Below are 19,113 nucleotides of genomic sequence, written 5' to 3'. Positions count from 1 at the left end.
GAGATTATATGTGCACTGTAGTAACCCACAGGCCACAAACATTACTTCTTTGTAATCTCACCTTCCAGTTGGGTTTTCTCCCAATAGGCTTTCCCAGAGCATATCTTGTTTCTTATGTGTGTGAGAGAGATTATTTTGTCATTCTCTACTTTTCTGCATAATTTACATTCACATGCATGCACTAATTACAGTTAAATTTATAGATCTATAAGTTTAATAAAACTGCAATAGTGCAAAAATTTAGAATTTTAATATATTATTATCAGATCTGTTGTGATGAACTATCCAGTAGCATATCCATGCCAGTTTATAGATCAAAATCTCTCACAGTTGTTGGTTCATTAAATAAGTGGAGATACCTTTATGTGCTCCTCATGCTTGTGGGGGCATGAGGAGTCCTTTAGGGGCTCCAAGACCCTCCCTCAAGTGTGTGGGAGATAAAAGACAACCATGTGAACTTTATACTTTGGTCCTAACAACATCTTCATTTATGCTCACATCATTGCTTAATGAGAAGTAACTTTTCTACATATATAAGTGGTTATTGAAGGAATTGTCTTGTGGATCTGCATAAATCCTTAGTGGTGACTTTGCATAGATTAAAAAAAACTAAATTATAATGTTTAATTATTGCTTTCGGGTCGTTGATTAATAATATTTAGTGAACCTTTGTTTTAATGATTTAATGATACCTTCCAGTAATCACCTATATAGTTGTGTGAGTGATTTTTAGATGATAACACTCACTATCAATAGTACAACTAATATCTCATAAGCAAACAAGGCCAAATACTGCATTTTCTTCATGGATTTTTGAAGAGTATTTATGCATCTACTTTCCTTAATTTGTGGAGAAAGTGTGGACACTTTCACTTAAATAGGAAGGAAATGATATATGTTATGAAGGTGCCCCATTTGGAGAAGTGCACCATTTATAGAATCATGCCTAGCTTTGACCTTACACATCTGACAAACAAACAAAACCACTAGCCATTTACCCGCTTAGTTATAAATAATAAATAATAAATATATTTCATATCTTCTACTTATACTCGCATTTAGTGTATATTTCTTTATTTGTGTGTTTGTCATATACATGTAGAGACTAGACAATAATGAATTGTTTTACAAAAGGATATAATAATATTGGTATGCCATGTAAGCTTAACTCTTTCTAATTGCATGTTGCTCATTTATTTTGCTAATAAAACTAAGTTGCAATCAAGTTACTAAACTTTTCATATCTTCCCTTTCTAGTTTTTTTTAAATTTCCCAAATTTGAAATGGAAACTTCACCTACTTAAAGTAATCATCATAACTAGGCTACATTATTTGGTAGGGAGTTAGCTCACTCCCTACAGGTTGTCCCTTCGCCCTTCAATTCCCCTCCCCTAAGTTTAGTTGGGCTCAAAAACCATAACATATCTTCTTTCCTCTTATGTCTAGGTTGGGTACCTATTTCCTGCTTAAGTTTCCCAAGCATAATTGCAATCTATTCATTGTGGGTGTCTTTGCCACTTTTCCATTATGTGATGACAACTAATGCTTTGGGATATTTTGATCCATGCATTGATCTCACATTGGAACCCAACAAGTATTCACCAATACAAATTGCAATTGAACAAATACTCATAATAGGATATATCATGATGGACTCATGTTCCTAATCATGTTTTACAAAACTATGAGTCATTCTTGATCTCAAATATGACACTAATACTTCTTCAACAAGGCATCCTCATAACATCCTTGGCATATAAACACACATTATTTCACCAACTCAACTCCAAATTTGTTGGCATCATGAATGAGGTATCACAATGGACAAGGTAAGCATGCCAGCATGCCCACTAAGTCCAATGATCAAACTTAATGGTGTTAGTGCAAAAACTTCTAACAATCAACATATTTCCAACATATCCAGTTTTGTTATTTCCATGGACGACTAGACAAACATCTCAACAATGGGAGCCAATAATGTATTATCTATAATATGTAGCATTACTCATTGTAATGCAATCATGTAGATTGCATGACATCTAATAATACATTGTGGCACACCATTTTATATTGCTCTCTTTTGTAGTATCAAGCTTTACCATAATTCTTCTCACTATTAGAATGACATATATATACCATTATATTGTAGTGTATTATTTTTTAACTGAAATATATGTACTTTTGAGCCATGGTCCATATTTTAGTTGCACTATGTTTTGTTATTTCTTTATTCCTTTACTACTTGTATTTTATTATGTAAAATCAAATCATATAAAAGTTCAAATTACCAAAATGATATATTAACGCTCATAGTTATTCAATTAATATTAAATGGCTATGTGCATGTTGCCCTTCAGAGTGTAAATGTATTAGGAAGGAGCGATCTTCTCAGATACTTCACAAAGTCAAAATCCAAAAGATAATATAGTGTATTCTAACATGAAGTTTATATATAATTTCAATACCCTATCTTAACTTATAACTTAAAAAATTGCTTTATCTTATAAATAAAAATACATAATAAACTAATTTTTTATAAATAATTTAAATCTTATAAACTAACTATATATATTATATTTATATAAATAATATTTATTATAACATTTCTCTATATAAATAGAAGAATTAATAATAAATATTAATATAAAACACATAAAATTAAATTATATATATTTTAAATTTATAATTAATACACCATATATATTATAACTCTTTACTTTATAATTAATAATAAATATATATGAATTGATACGCCACATATAGATATAAATTTTTATATGTTATAATATTCATAATAACATAAATGTATATTAACCTTATACCCAAATAATACACCATCCTTATTATAACCCTACATTTCGTGACAAATAATGAATAATAAAAACGCAATTTAATAATAAGCATCAATATATAACAATATATGAATTTCAATATATTTGCTTTTTAAAGTAGTGGGGTTGTTTTTTACATAAAGTTGTGTGCTTTTACTGATAGGTGTTGTTTTCAGAGGTGGTAAATTTAACCGAAGTTCAAATAAATTGTGGGAATTTAGTTATTTTTTTATCAATAAATTTCAAAGAAAGAGAGAACTTGAATCTTGTTTTTATAATAGAAATAGATTCAATTCAACACTGTTGAAAATCTCAAAACATTTAAAATATGAAACTTGAAAATCTCAAAACATCTAAAATCTGAAACTCAATAAATGTAATTTCTTTTCAAAAAAATTTATCAAATTTAGCAAATTTAAACCTCTTTCCAAAAATTTTTACTAAAAATTAGTAAATTTAAAACCTCCCTAGGCTAGGCTAGGCCAGGCTAGTTATGAATATAATAACAACTTTTTTTTGACAAATAATTAACTCACATGCTGCGCCTTACTATACTTTATAGATATTATACTGACCTGTAATTCTATTTTATACAATGTTATGGACTCATGGACTTGAAGCTTCAATGGCTTTAGCCCATGGAATTGACAAATATGTTGCAAGATTAGAAGCATCGATGGGAATTCAAGACCATGAAACTAAACCACCCATTAACTCGCACCCCGTTCTTAACTGCTCGCTTGAGATCTTTATCGAATATTGGCAAACCACATCCAAGGAGTCAAATAAACTTCACTCTGGACTTTGGCATCTCAACTTCCGCTCAACAATGGCCAGGGTTAAACTCCAAAAAGAAGAACAGAGGAAACAATGTCATAGCCTACTATAATACCGGATTGAAAGAAATGCCATCCAGTTTGAAGTATATAGAACACTCAGACTGGGCACAGTGCAGTTACTATGCGCGTCTTTTGCAGGAATGCATTGGCTCAAAAGCCATAGAAGAGGGAGCCCAGGTCCATTCTTGGATAATTAAAACTGGGTTCCAGTCAGACGTGTTTGTGGGGAATAATCTTTTAAATATGTATGCAAAATGTGGTATTTTGACAGATGCGCGGAAAGTGTTTGACGAAATGCCTAAACGAGATGTGGTTTCTTGGAATGCAATGCTTGCGGGTTATGCGCAAAGTGAGCAGTGTAGGGAGAGCCTGGTTTTTTTCTGGAAAATGCAATGGGCAGGCATGAAACCCAACAGATTAACTTTCGCTAGCATCTTTAAGGCATGTTCTAGCTTAGGATTTGATCAGGGAGCTGAACAGGTACACGCCTATACTGCAAAATCTGGGTTTGAGTCGGATGTCTTTGTGAGAAGTAATCTTGTTGACATATATGCCAAATGTGGAAGCATTGAGGATGCGCGTCGAATGTTTGACGAAATGCCTGAACGAGATGTGGTTTTATGGAATGTGATGATTGCAGGGTATGCCCAAGTCGGGTATTTTGCAGAGGCATTAAAGATTTTTGAACAGATGGAGTATAAGCCGGATAGATTCACGTTCCTAAGTGTTCTTAGGACGTCTGCCTTTGGTTTAACTGCCGAACAAGTCAAGCAGGTACACACGCACATCATCAAAGATGGTTTTGAATCAGATGTCGTTGTGGGAAGTGTGCTTGTTGATACATATGTTAAATGTGAACACATAGAGTATGCACGTCACGTGTTTGACAAAATAGAAAACTCAAATATTGTGTCATGGAATACAATGATTGCAGGATATGCTCAGGAGGGGTACGGCGAAGCTGCCTTGGGATTGTTTATTCGAGCGCAACAGGGAGGGATGGAATTGGATTCGATCACCTTTGCTGTTGTTCTCGGCGCTTTCACCTCACCGGAGGACTCAGAGCTTGGCAAACAGGTCCATTCTCTGCTCATCAAGTTGGGATTTGAATCAGATGTTTCAGTAGGGAACGCACTTCTTGCCATGTATGGGAAATGTCTAGGTGTACAGTATGAACGCTTAGTGTTTGACAAAATGGCTATGAGAGACTTGCTTTCATGGAATGCAATGATTTCAAGATATGCCCAGAGTGGATATGGTGAGCCAGCCCTGAGCCTATTTCGTCAAATGCAGCTAGCAGATATGAAGCCAAATCAGTTCACGCTTGTGAGTATTCTTAGAGTCTCTTGTATTATAGAATCTGTCGATTTAGGAAAGCAGGTCCATGCTCACGTGATCAAAGCTGAGCCTGAGGCAGACGTATTCACTGAGAGTGCTCTGGTTGACATGTATGCTAATTATGGCTATCTAAAAGAGGCATGCAATGTGTTTGATAAGATGCCAAAATGGGATTTAGTTTCATGCAATGCCATGATTGCAGGGTATGCCCGTAACCAACATCTTCACAAGGCAGTGAACCTATTTCGTTGGATGCAACACACAGGCATGAAGCCAAGCCAATTTACATTAACAAGCATTCTCAATGTATGTGCCTTTCAAGGAGCTCTAGAGCCAGGGAAGCAAATTCATTCCTACGTAATAAAAATAGGATTTGATTTTGATGTTTGTGTGGGAAGTGGCCTTGTTGATGTCTACAGAAAATGTGAGGATATGGGTGGTGCACATTGTGTGTTTGATAAAATGCATAAACATGATGAGGTCTCATGGACTGCCATGATTTTGGGACATGTGCAGTGTGAGTGTAATGAGGAAGCTTTAAAACTATACTACCAAATGCAACTATCTAGCATTAAGCCTGACAATTTTATCTTTGCAATCCTTCTTAAGGCCTGTGCGTCCCTTGCAGTTCTGGAATCAGGGAAGAAAATACATGCTAATATAATTAGAGGTGGCTTCATATTAGATCTGTTTGTAGGGAGTGCCCTCATTGACATGTATGCTAAATGCGGGAGCATAGTGGATGCTTGCAAGATATTTGACGAAATGCCTGCGCGAAATGTGGTTTCATGGAATGCAATAATTACAGGATGTGCTCAGCATGGGCATGCCAAGAAAGCCCTGACACTTTTTGATCGAATGCAACATGCAGGCATGGAGCCAGACCATGTCACTCTTGTGGGTGCTCTTTCCGCATGTAGCCATGCAGGTCTAATTGACACAGGTCATGACTATTTTAATTCTATGAGTCAAGATTTTGGCATTACTCCAAGAATGGAGCATTATGCTTGCATGGTTGACATTCTAGGGCGTGCCGGATGCTTGGATGAAGCAGAGAGCTTTATCAGCAAAATGCCATTTGAACCTAGTGCTCTGGTGTGGCGAACATTGCTTGGTGCCTGCAGAGTGCATGGCAACATGAAGGTTGGAAAACTGGCGGCAAAACGGCTCAGTGAGTTGGAACCACAAGATGATGCAATGTATGTCCTGTTGTCTAACATTTATGCTGCAGCTGATCAGTGGGATGATGTGGCAAATGCAAGAAAAATAATGAAGGACCGTGGGGTAAAAAAGGAACCAGGATATAACTGGATTGAAGAAAAGAATAGGATTTATATGTTTGTAGTAGAACACACCCTCAATTCAAAGAGATCTATGCAAAGTTGGAGGAATTGACTGGACAGCTGAAGGAGGCAGGCTATGTGCCCGACACAGGATTTGCACTCCATGATTTTGATCAGGAGAAAAGGAGCACTCCCTTTGCCATCATAGTGAGAAGTTGGCCATAGCATTTGGGCTTCTCAGAACATCCCCTGGCACACCTCTCTGCATTATCAAGAACCTCCGTGTATGTAGCGATTGTCACACTGCCGTAAAGCTCATTTTCAGGCTTGATGGAAGGGAAATCATTGTGAGGGATGCAAACCATTTCCATCATTTTAGAGATGGTACATGTTCATGTGGGGATTATTGGTAATGCTTACAGATGAAGCCAGCATAACTGTTTTGCATTAGTGGCCATGCTATGCCAGGCAGAGGTTAGTTCTAACTTCTTTGTTATCAAACACAGTAAGTACATGCCTTGGGTAAGTGCTACAGTCTGAATGCATATGGAGTTGAGGTTTACAAAGACACATTGCAGTTCTAAATCCATTTAAACATGGGATGTGTTTTACCTATGTTAAAGTTATGTGCATTATTGGTAGCTATTCAGGTTCAGAACAGTCTGGCATGTTTCATGCAGGTTAACTTTCAAAAGCATGGATCCAGATTAATATTTCAGGCATAGGTTAGTTATCTGAAGTCTGGTATCAAACATAATGAGCACACTTCTTGGTAATATGTGTAGTTTGAATGAATATGAACACTGGATTTTACCAAGTCAAGTCATTGTTCCAAAACCCACAAAAACATGGGGTGTGTGATAGAAAAATGAACTGCGTCCATTATGGGTAACTATCCTTGGGTTCATAATAATTTAGCGTTCTTATGCCCAAGTTAATTTTTGTTGTCACTTTTTAAAAATTCTGGTCAATGATGGCATTGAAGGCCTGTCTTGATTTATTTAAGGAAATGTTACAAGGCATAGCGAGGCATGGTGGCCATTTTTCTATACAGTCCACTATTATACTGATGACAAGATACAATTTAAAGATTGAGTTTGGAATTCATTTTGAGTTGATGAACTGATGGACAACACAAGGGCACTAAAGCATGTTTCAAATTACAAAAAACGTTCTAAACAAGTCAAAGAACTTTGTATAGCTCAATCCTCTCTGCAAAATGAGGATGGTTTAACATGAGGAAACCATTTGGAATAATTCTCATATGAATGATTTCAACAGTCTAGATAGGAAGGTAAAAAATGGCATGTTTTAAGGGGAAGTACAACCCATTTTCTTGGTATTTGCATTAATTTTGAAGAAGATAACTTTCTCTGCCTTGTCTGGCTTAACCAAGACTGGGAAAATATGTTTGGTTGTGCAGAGAGACGTTATGATCACATTTTGAGTGTCATCCTGCTACATTTTTTGGTAATGAGAACGAATAACTTGATAAATTATTGGTGAGGTGAATATCACTCCAGTAAGTGTCGATGCCAATACATTGTGCATCGAGGAAATCATTGGCTTATTGGCTTCTCTTGGAGATTTTTCTTATTATTGGAAAATTGGCTGATTTTGTTGTGGATTTTACATGCTATCTTCTGGCAGCTTTCTAGACTCTTTTGATTTTGGAATCTAGCAGCTTTCTAGACTCTTTTGACTTTAGAATCTAGATTTGTCTGCCTTATCTGGAGTTGTGGTACAACACTGCACTTTCTGATACAAGATTGCCTATCATGAGTATTGAAAAGATATATGTCACTTGGATTTAACCCAGGTGATTGAGGAGTGTTATTCACCTCACACAGGATAAATCTATTGCAAGTGACACGTTGAGCTCTTAATGAGTGTATTGTTTTATCAGCATTGAGCCCTGAAGGATCTCTTTTACTCTTGGACCATCCTCGGAATGAAGAGAAATGCCTGGTGGCTTTCCTTGATATATGTATTGCATGTAAAAAGTAAAAAAAAAAATAAGAATTGAAATAATATCAGTGTGACTGTAGCATAAACATTAAAATATTGGAAATTCGGAGTGCTGTGGATCATGGCAGAAGAACCTGCCAGGTTAACAAGTCCAGATTGTAGATGTAAGCAAATATATTTCAAGCAATTTAAAGTAACATACATTTGCAAGAGGAAGAAGAAATTTGATGTTGAAATGTGAGAATCTCATATAAAATCTACACCTTAAGAATTAATCACGATTATCCATCTTTAATTTTCAGGTTATACTGTTGTCTTTGCAAACATCCAAAACTATAAGAACAAACTGTCAAGACTTGAGATTTCAAACATAAAATTGTAATATTCTGTTATAATGGAGAATACCTAGAAGTTTTGGAAAATTACAAAGTTCTGTTTTGCTACGGCAACCCACCCACCTCTCAGTGTAGTTACGGAGTGTTTGAAACAGCCTTTATAAATGAAAACTTGTACCACAGAGGCTTCATAAAGTTACATGAACCTTTTTTGGCAGAAGTTAATATTCAAAAGACTCATTAATCTCTTCTAAACAAAAACACAAGGCTTTTATTTTGTATTTCCTAGGAATCTGACAAGACAAAGAGAGTTCCTATTCCTTTGGCAAATCAAGGCAGATTATGAACACAAATGGTCAAACAGTGTCATGGGTCATGGTTTTGCATGTCCCGCAGCTACTGTTTTGGAGTTCACCGCCTTCCAGTCAGGAGTCCTTTCATTCCATCTTCTCGCCTTCTGTTTTGCATCCCAATGCCACGTTTTTCTTGTCTATTGTTCTTAAGATCTCACATGTGATCCAAGTATGTAGTTACTAAATGTAAGCCACTTGTGAAGCAGCTTTAGGGGTTGGTGTTTTTCTCTTTGAATGTTGTAATAGCATGCATTTTCTACATTATCCAACTCAAATCACTCATATATGATGGCCTTCAAATTAACTATGCATGGTTGATGACAATTTCCATGCAATCTTCCAAGTTAATATATATGAGGGATGATTTGTGAGGGGGGCCATGTTATCACCCCAAGAAACTCTCCTAGGTTGTATCTCAGAGACGTTCGGGAACATTACAAACTCAACAAAAATGTTGGAAATAAGTGGATGAGTGGAAGGAATGATGTATATTCAAGCTAGATAACCACTTCTACTATGTTTAACTCCAGACATGGGTGAACACCCCCAGACTACAAGGCTTTAGACCACCAATTACTCACAATTTGAGAATTAAGTGAACATGGAGAAAATTGACCACACCAGTAGATACAGAAGACCATGTGATGGCCAGCTACAACTAGTTAAAAGGTCTGTAAATCTATTTCCTAATGCACAGACAAGATGACAGCTCTCTGGCATTAAAATAACAGAAACTTGCATACACATTCAATGATACATACTGGATTTTAACACAGAGGTGGAATGACAACCCCTCTAATGCTAAACATCAAGAGCACATGAAAAATGCATAACAAGCACAGCCTGGAACAAATAAGAAGTGGAAAGTGAGCAATTAACAACAAAAGAAGCTTGTATTAGCTGAAAATGAAGACCAAACGCTGCAAGTATCATAGTAGTTACAGTCTCCAGAAGTTGAATTTTACATCAAAACTACAACCATCAACCCTCATTACATCTGTCTTTTGGGTATATATGGAGTTTGTTTACAAAAATATCTGCTATGTTATACGTGGGGGGGTCATACTGGACCACCAACCACATTAACTATCTAATATGGGTATCTGATACAATCTGCTGTTTTCATGAATGAATTTTGACTTTCTCTGGTACTTTGTTGTCTTTCTTGAGCAGGTGGAGTGCAATATGGAAGACATTCCATAACTGATAAATGCTCAAATCTGCTCGACGCTGTCCTTTTTCCTTCTCGGACATGCTTACTTGTTAAATGCAGTTGCTGAGGATTTAATGCGCCAGGTACTGGATTCTGGCCTCCTTCCTCCTTCGGGTACACTGGACAGGCTATGGACATGGGCAGCATGGCGGAAGCATGGTGGATAAGGATCAACCGTTGGATCACGTGGATCGACGGCGGGAAACGGTTTGGAGTGGCTATCGGAAGACATGAGATCGGGACAAACGAGTACCGTCGGATCGCGGTCGGGCAGATCCGACGGTGATCAGGTGCGGAAGTTGCGCGAGTTAACGAGCGGGGGAAAGGTTTTACGCGGCGGGCTGTATTTATCGCATCGCCTACGGGGTCGGGTGATATTCGTACGCGGGGGCGCGATCACAATCAGTGCCCGACACGTGGCGGATGTGACCGGGTCAATACCGCTTTCCCCGCGAGCTAATGTTTGGTTAAGTTATGGCATCGGGGGAAGCGAATACCGTTGGATCCTAAGGTGGTCGATCAGACGGTAGGGCTAAAAAGCGCACGTTTCTTTTAACTGATGTGACATGTAGAGGCCTGGCAAGTAGCGCTTTTTGCAAAGGCGCGCGGTTAAATGATAGCAGTTATATGACAGCTTAAATTTGGTGCCCGGGTGCTAAAGAAATCAAGGTTTATACTAAATATTGGAGTAAAACAGGGATAGCGGGGGGTTATGGAGTTATAAGGAAAATGAAGGAGAAGAGGGAACCAACTGCTTCGAGCCTCTTACAAATATAACCAACATTGCCAGACCTGTTTTTTATCCATTGAATGTTGTAGAATATAGCAGAGCTAACAGGCCAATTACAACCATTTGATATATGATGAGTTACATCACTTTCCCCAATGTGAGTAATGTTCTACATGTCTGTTGAAATCCTCCTTAATTGCTCCCTCCTTCATGAACCTTGGAAATGCAACACAAATTTTTTGGCATGTGCAATGATTCTTTTAGGAGATTTCCCTAGAATCTAAACCATGAAAAATTTTGTACAATTGTCTTGTGCTTAAGTACTCACACATCATGCTCTACCTAGTTTTTGCACTCATTATGGTAATCTATCATTTAAACTTCTTCCTCCAAATGGCTTTAGTATTGGAGATGTGTTATATTATTTGCAGGTAAATTGTGCATTCCTGCACAAGGTATTGTGAATATTGAAGTTAATACAATGACAAAGACATAGTTGCAACTTTAAGTTAGGTTGGTTTTCCTTGTTAAGGGTTTCTAGGGTAAATCTTCATGTACTCCGTGTGTGCCATTGTTAGTTATTTCTATTTTTCTAGAGTTCAACTCATTCTTGATAGAACAAGTTTATCTTGGGTCTATAATAAACCTGGTTTTAGTGGAAGCTTTGTGACAATGATTTTTTTGTGTGAAAGTAAATGGCAAGCAATTTTAGAATTGAGATTGAGAAATTTAATGGTTAGAACTTTGAGCCTCAAAAACTCAAAATGGAAAATCTATCGATAAACAAAGAATAGTGGGTCATTTTGGACTCTAAATTGTGCTTGTAGATATTTCGATGCAAATTCTAGCACCTCAATGCAAAGCCTTACTTAACAATCTAGATCGAGAGTAATAAGGGGAGAGTTCTCACTATCACCTCAACAACTACTCCCATGCTTTTGTGGTTGGATACAATATCCACAAGGGAGTCTTCCCTAACAAATGTTAAAGATTAAGTAACATAATGGTCTTAGGCCAAATACCTAATAAGGGTTCTATTACAATATTTACCCAAGGACAAGTATTCAATGGTAAGGGTAGGGTTTTGGGTGTTTTAAGGTATAAATTCAAAAGAACGAGTTCAAAGGTCACTATAGCTAAAATCTAGAGGGCCTACTTAGACCAAAAGAGGATCAAGTGCGTACTCAAACATATGTAATCAAGAAAATACAATGTGATGTTATAAACTAGGGTTTTAATTAGAAATTTACAACGTGCAAAAGTTTTATAACAATAATAAGAAAATAACCCTAGAATTTATCATAAGCAAGTGTGAAATTAGGGCTGATCAATGAGTAAATAAGAAAATAAATTGCAACAATTTTCAATGGTTAAAAGCATGTATAACAACAATAGAAACCCTAGATGTTAGCCTAATTAATGGCTAAAAATGCATGTAAAATGATATTTTTACTTTTCCAAATGAGTGCATACAAATTCTAAACATATGACAATATGATCCAAGGCAAATAATGTTGGAAAATGATGATTTGTTGTATATTAATCCTTACCCTAGAAAAACATAAAAGATAAAATATTTAGGGTTTTATTTTTATTTTATGGAATTGGCCCAAGAGATAAACTAGAGTCTTTTCTCAATCAAGGGCTAATGGAGTCTAACAGAAAATAAATCTACAGGTATACATTCAAATCATGATGTCTGGTTTATCAATACAAATGCTTCATTTCATATGATTACTCATAGGGAGTGGTTTTGTGAATATGAAAAGTATAAGAGAGGCAATATTTTCTTGGGAGATGACTCAATAACCAAAATCATAGGATGTAGAAGAGTCAAATTGCTACTCAAATATGTAAGTATTAGAACACTTACTAGGGTTTTGCTAACTCTAGAGTTGGTTAGAATCTTGATATTCATAAATAAGATGAGTGATGTAAATTTGCGGACTATATTTGAAAAGAAAACCTCCAAGATTGTTCGAGGAGCAATGGTGTTGTGAAGGGCTTTTGAATTTGAACTCTTTACATGTTTTTGGGAAGCACTATGAATAATAGGTATCATAGTTTTGTCATTCCTTTGGATAACAATGAAGAAGACAAGACCCTTACCGTCCTTGTAGAGAAGACAATGTTATGGCATCAAACATTGAAACATATTAGAGAGAAGGGCTTTGAACATTACATAGTAAATGTATGGTTGAATGTATGTCTAATTCCTCATTTGATTTCTATTTATATAAGCTTTGTATATATGATAAAAAAAATTAGGTAAGATTCCTATCTAGTGCTACAAGACCAAAATGAATGTTGGATGTGATACACAATAATGTGTTTAGATATGTGCATGCTCCTTCACTAGGTAAATTTGTATACTATGTTCCATGCATAGATGATTTATGAAGAAGTATATGTATATATTTCCTCTTAAATAAATCAGAATTTTTTTAGTAAAATTGAAAGAGTTTAATGCCCTTGTAGAGGGCAACATAGAAAATAAAATAAAAGTGTTGAGGATAAATAATAGTGGAGAGTTGTGCAACAATGAAGTTTAGGAATTATGTAAGAAGTGCATAATAGCAAGGGAAAACACTACTCCACATATATGCCATTAGAATGTAGTTGCAAAAAGAACAGATAGAACGCTAATGGGAAAGACAAGTAGTATGCTTAACTATGGAGGGTTAGCACAAAAATTTTGGGCAGAGCTATGGATGCCACATATTACCTGGTAAATTGATCACATCAATGTTGGTAGATAAAAATCCACATGAGACATAAACTAGTATAAAAACCTCTCTTAAGCATATTAAAGTTTTTATCTGCAAATGTTTATATGCATGGTCCAAGGGAGAATAAAGTAAGATGGATAATGTCCTTGGGGCACAATTCAATTGGCAATTGTCATGATATGAAGTATTGTGTAAACTAAGAGATCCAAGGTTCAAATCCCCTGAAGTAGCCCAACCTATGGAGAGGATGATAGGTCATAGGCCCCATAGTGGTAGTAATCATAATTGACTCTGTGTCACATGAGTACAACACTAATCTAGTTTCCAATTCCTCTGGTTACAAAAAAAAGGAAGATGGATAATAATATTGAAAAATGTATATTTATTAATATAAAAATAATATAAAAGTTTATGAACTTTGAAACTCAATAATAAAGAACAACTCTTATAGTTGGGATTTCATATTTAGAGAGGCTAAAATGATTCCCAAATAGGGAGCCGAATGTTGTTGGGAAAAGTATCTATTCAGAACGCCCCTATCCCACTCTAAGGTGTGATAGTGCCTTAGCAACAAACAAGGAAAACTACTTGAGTATTCTTCTTTATGAAATGTAAATGAAGAGGAAGGATGCAACTAACCTGTGTCTTTCGCTAGTTTGTTGATCCAGTCACTCCTCTCTTCAATAGCTCCTAGCTCCCTGCTCCCTTACCGACCCAGCTTCACCGAATTCCTGCAAGATCACAAGAGAGAGAAACTACACGAAGATATAGATATACATTCATAACAAACTCAGGATCAGATTAAGCTAAACATGCGAATATAACAAAACATCATTGATACACAGCATGTAGGAGAAACTCAAATAGTTTATTGATAGAATAAGAAAGTCCAAGAGGAGATACAACCAAGTGAGTCCCGATCCAGCATCTACCTCCCAGCAAAGGAATCCCTTCCTCTCCTCCAACAAAGCATAAATCACCCAATGTACTAATCTCAATCTCAAACCAACAGCAATTCTCTGCAAAGTACAAAATTCCAGCCCCTAGATCTCTGGGATGAGGGATCCATATATAGATGTAAGAAGAGAGGATGAGTCAGCTTATGTTTTGACTTGTGGCTTCTCTCTGTCAGTTCTTGCTTCCACTTGGAGACTGAGAGCCTCTTACTCATCACTTGGTCGAATTCAGTGAGGCAAGTGTCATTGGAGAAGATTCTGGAAGCTTCCATGGTCTTTCCACCTCGTTGAATGACTCTGCCACTTGTCATTTCCCGCTCAACGCACCTGGGTAGTGCATTCAAGTGCGTTGCAACGCACCTAGCCAGTGTATTTGGGTGCTTTGCAACGCAGGCAACTAGTGGAGCTTCTGAATTGATCCTGATTTGACTAGTTCTGAGTGGTTTTTGGTGGAGAACTTCTGGGAGAAGCTGTCATTGGTTGACCTTGTTCCTTTAGGAGCTGTAACAACATCTTTAGGGACTTTGGATCCCTTGGATTATGGAAATTTCATGCTCAAAGCTGTAAGGCACAAAAATGTCTATAACAGTTGCCCCCTAAAATATGAGGCCGTTTATCGGGTGAAATGCTTTATTAGGAGGATTCGAAGTTCATTCAATGCTGGGAGGAGACCTGTAATAAGATACAATACAATACATTATTTTTCATACTGTTTTCATGATCTAGCTGAGGCGGGCATTCCCATGCTCAGCTTTATAAATTCATTTTTATGTACATATGACAGACAATCGTCTGATGGTAGACTGATGATTCTGATGAAATCATCATTCTTTTGGTAGGATGATCATCTGTTCTGCAATGCTGTACATGTCAATGTCTTTATTTTTCCTGAATATATATCGCAGCCCGGATGGATGAAACTAGATCCGGGGTCTTCAATCTCGTCCGATCTTCACTCTAAGTACAAGTCGATCCATGTGAGAAATGTTTTGAAGTCGAACATGGAAAGACATCGCTTGATTACCAGTCAATGATGCAAACTGTTAACAAGCGCGAGAGGAACCACCGATAATGATAATGACCCTCAAGGTACTGTAGTACAATTCACGTGGTGTGAATAAAGGACTTGGCGTCGAACACCACGCAAAATCTTTTGGTCGAAGGTCATTGATGTATACCTGTCGCCGTAAGTGAGAAACTTGCCATTGAGGCATGCAAGCTTCAAAGTACTGAAGGGGGTGTTCCTAGATCAACTTCTTGGATAATGAGCTGATGTCGACAAGAAGCGATCCGTCAAAGGAGGGCCTTAATGTATCCCACATCAGTGACACGGAACGGAGCAAATGATTTTGATGGAGGTGAAAACGATCTGATGATATATGGTTCAGGGTGGCGGTCATGAAAGAATGAAGTATAATGTATGGTAGTGGATGGGACACGGTTGACTTCTCTGGATGACTTCTCTTGAACACATCGGCGACACTTATATGATGGATTGGTAGCATTTACCCCAAAGGTGGATGGTATGGCGAGACCATGGTGATGTGACCGGTGAATGAAACAACCCAACCCGACTCAGGCACGGAGTGGAAGTGTCATGTTCAAGAGCGACTTGCTACCAATAAAGGTTCTTTGAGTTTCTTCCCAATTTTTCCCCAGTCATTGCTGACCAGTACCTCTTTATTTTTGTCAAGCTTGAGGAGGATAACATATGCTTGTTCTATAATTTGCCCTTCGGGCAAACCCATCGCTATGTTTTAACGAGCCTAGCGATAGTGAAACTCGTTCTCGTCTAAAGACAAGTTTGTCGCTATTAATGATTTTAACGAGTCTAACGACAAAGATAACTCGGTCCTTTTCATTTTTAGAGAGTCTGAAAAGGTACATAAAGTTAACTCCGGAAGTCCTTTTTCGTCATCTAATCCCTTAAGTCCGAAAAAATATAAAACAATACAAAAGGGATGAATTTTCGATAGTTTTAACGAGCCGAACAAAACAAGCGCTCGATATTTTTGTGCAATAATCCCTCAGGTCCAAAAAGATTAAAATCTAAAGGAGGGATAGCTATTCCGGTCGCTTTAACGAGCTGGAAGGCCAAAACTCGGCAATCTTTTCATATTTTACGAGTCAGATGAAAAGAGCTTAAAGAAGACTCGTCTTTTGAGGAACGAGTGATAAAATGGGTAGCAGCTGATTCCAGGTAAGGGTTGGAATTTTCCAAGCACGGCAGTGTCACAAGGATGGCTAGTGAAATCACTCTTCGCAGTTGTTCCTCAAAATGGGTAAACAATCAAATGGAGGTGAATGATCGGCCAATGGAAAAGTGGAGGTGATGGTGCAAACACGACCAAGGCTTTAGCGCTGATAATGTTACATTCACGGTGGTTATTTACCGGAGGATAGTTCATTTTTTAACGAGCTTAAACACGGGTTGAAACACTTGCTCGATCTTATGTTTATTTTTTAACGAGCATGAACTATGTGCTAAAACTGCTCGATAATCCAGTCATATGATAAGAATGTCTCATGTAAGATGCCATTTTTTATGGAGCTTGCGCCTTACAAAGCTATGCCCCGCATCCTGTCGTTATGCAAGTTCGGAAACGACTAATCCTACGAGTTTAAAGGGTTAGACCTACGGGTTTGAAGGGAGGACCTAAAAATTTAAAAAATAAATAGCCGCCCCTTGCTTGCACTCCAAAAGGTTTGCATGCCCCCAGGTATAAAACAGAGTTTCAAGGTTACCTCGACTTCACTTCCGCCAAAACAATTGTTTTACCGAGAGAGGCCTACCTCTTTCAGGTCACCCAAAGATTGTTCTATTAATCTTTCAAACAAAACACTTCTTCGGCGATGTCTACCGAGATAGACAAAGGTGAATGACGACGCCCACCGATTCACATAACTTTGACAAAAGAATCTTATTCTAGAACAACCCCTCTTCCAATCACGGACGGGGTACGGACTAGTCATATTCTCCCGCGGAAACCTACCCTATACCCAAAGTTTTCCTGCCGAAGCAGACCAGGACGCATGCCCCCTGGGTTCCAGTGATATCCCTCCGAATTACTCGCGCTCATCGGGAGGACGGGCCGTGGGTTGAGACATTTCTTGCGTGAAGAGACCATTTAGGGATGGTATATGACTATTTGCGATGCATGATCCGGGAAATGAAAGCTAGTCCACGAGCTTGACCACTCTTCCTTCGTGCGGAAAACACATTACTCTAAAGACTGAGGAGACGATGGCTCCCATGCAATATATATAGTCTCGTCCAAGGAGTAGGTTATAATCCAAGGGTCCTTGAACGACCATCACGTTCATTTGAACGGTCTTCCCTTTCAATGTTATGGGCACATTGGGGAGGATCCCTAAAGGTCGACTGGTTCCTTTATCAAAGCTTGTCAGATTTCTCATCTCAGGCAAAAGCGATGGCGAACCAAGCGCTTTCCAAGCAATAGAGGAAAGGATACTCACAGATGCCCTCTCATCAATGATGGTGCCAGCCATGACCATTATGTATATTTGGACGATAATTCGAAATGGTATGCTTGCTGGTAAACGGGGTCTGCCTAGTTGATTCCAGTCGAAGGAGAAAACTAGGTTGCTTGGAGGTGGGACCGAGTAAACGGCCGGGTATGGCTCTGACGAACTTCCTTCCTGCGATAAGCGAATGGGTGGGTTGCCCCCGTGTTCGTCGGAGTCTGTGTTGATGAAGAGAATTTGGATGGTGTCATCCTTATTCTCCTCAGTGACTGTATCATTCGAAGATAAAACCTCTGAAGGCAAGACCGTGTCAACTGCCGCCTCGACCTTTTGACTTTCGTCGGGTATGGATTCAGCTGGTTCATCTTCAATGACCGGTGCTTCAGCTAACCACTTGAGCGGACCAGCTGGATTCTCAACTAACGAAGGACTCGGCAAGAGTTTTTTATATCCAGGAGGGAGTCGTAACGGTGAAACCGGACGATCATCCAAGACTCTTTTAGCCTCGTCTAAGAAGGGACAACGGTGGAAGGCATGGTTGCCTTCGCACAGTCTACAAGGAGATCTAGCTCTCCCTTTTTGTCCTAGGACTTCACTTTCGCTAGTTGACGGTGTGCTTTCAACATGGCTATCAGAGGTTGACGCCACCAGATTGTGCAAACGGGGAGACCAATCCCTTAGTATCCGAGGGATGCAGGGACAATCTCTGTGAAAGTGGTCTCCCTTGCAAATGACACATGGCGATTTAGGCCTGGTCAGTGCGGTGTGTGGATTTTCGTTAGACGGCACTCGTTTGCCCCCAGTCGATTTTGGCTCCTTCTTCTTCTTCTCTTTCTTCTTTTTTTCCTTCTTCTCCTTAGGAACTTGGTTTTTAGCTTTACCAGTCCCGTCAAGCGAAGAGGAAGGAGGAGAGGAAGAATTAGAGGAAGTAGAAGGCTGGTGGTTAACTCTGGACTGGTCTAACTGCTGATTCAACTGTTCAGAGATAATGGTGTTCTGAACGACATTGGTTGAGAAGAGCCAGACCGGCAAGCCAATTGTCAGTCCTGGAA

The 19,113-nt window shown here is 38.2% G+C and overlaps 1 pseudogene; it reads left to right on the top strand.

Annotated features, from left to right (window-relative positions):
* Positions 1 to 3,375: 3,375 nt before the first annotated feature.
* On the top strand, positions 3,376 to 6,776 carry LOC149158266 (pentatricopeptide repeat-containing protein At4g33170 pseudogene; annotated as a pseudogene).
* Positions 6,777 to 19,113: the final 12,337 nt, after the last annotated feature.

This window comes from Pinus tabuliformis, chromosome 5_2 (genome assembly GCF_031772625.1).
Source record: "Pinus tabuliformis cultivar Carrire ecotype Pingquan chromosome 5_2, CPIR1, whole genome shotgun sequence".
NCBI lineage: Eukaryota > Viridiplantae > Streptophyta > Pinopsida > Pinales > Pinaceae > Pinus > Pinus tabuliformis.
This window is presented reverse-complemented; position numbering and strand designations above follow the sequence as displayed.